The 873-nt window shown below is 67.2% G+C and overlaps 1 protein-coding gene across 1 annotated transcript in view; it reads right to left on the bottom strand.

The window, feature by feature from the left end:
* Nucleotides 1–873, bottom strand: part of LOC120507313 (OTU domain-containing protein 5-like) — a gene marked incomplete at its 5' end in the record, with an annotated part of 16,129 nt that overhangs the window by 12,080 nt on the left and 3,176 nt on the right. The gene's annotated exons all lie outside the window — the stretch shown is intronic.

The raw sequence follows: 873 nt of genomic DNA, 5'->3' as shown, positions 1-873 counted from the left end.
AAGACCCCTCAGAACCCCCCCAAAAGGTCCCAGGACCCCCCAAAAGCAGAGCCGAGCTCCATTTCCAGCTCTTTTATTAAAATCCATCCCTGCCCCCCAGGAATGAGGGACGTTCCCACGGCACACCCCCAAAAAATGAGAGGGAAACCCCCAAAAACGAGGCTGAGACCCCCAAAAATGAGGTGGGGACCCCAAACACGAGAGGAGGACCGTGAGAATGAAGCTGAGACCCCAGAAATGAGAGGGAGACCCCCAGAAATGAGAGGGAGACCCCCAAAAATGAGGGTGAGACCCCCATGGGTAAGGTGGGGGGGGGCTCCAGCCGCGCCCCCTGAGCTTTTGGGGGGGTCCCAAAATTCCCCTCCAGGACCCTCCCGGTGCTGAACCCTCCCTCGGGGGGGTCCCTCGGGCTGGGGGGGAGGTCTGAGGAGAGGGGAGGAGGGAATCCCTCATCCCGGGGGGGGTCCCTCACCCCTGGGGTCCCTCACCCCTGGGGGTCTCTCCCCCCTCAGTGGGCCTTGTGGCAGGGCCGGTCGTGGGGGGATTCCCTCACTCTGGGGGGGTCCCTCAGCCCTGGGGGGGTCCCTCAGCCCTGGGGGAGGGGTCCCTCACTCTGGGGGTGTCTCTCAGCCCTGGGGGGGTCTCCGGGGGTCTCCCCCCTCAGTGGGCCTTGTGGCGGGGCTGGTCGTGGGGGGTTCCTCAGTCCATGGGGGTCTCTCACTCTGAGGGGGTTCCTCAGTCCATGGGGGGGTTCCCTCACTCTGGGGGGGTGTCCCTCAGTCCGTGGGGGGGGTCTCCGGGGGTCTCCCCTCAGTGGGCCTTGTGGCGGGGGCCGGTGTGGGGGGGTCTCTCCGCCCCGGGGGGGGGGCCCCC

The sequence above is a fragment of the Passer montanus genome, unplaced genomic scaffold, assembly GCF_014805655.1.
Source record: "Passer montanus isolate IOZ18808 unplaced genomic scaffold, ASM1480565v1 scaffold420, whole genome shotgun sequence".
In the NCBI taxonomy this organism is placed as follows: Eukaryota; Metazoa; Chordata; class Aves; order Passeriformes; family Passeridae; genus Passer; species Passer montanus.
The sequence above is the reverse complement of the archived record's forward strand: the minus strand, read 5'-3'. Positions and strand labels throughout refer to the sequence as shown.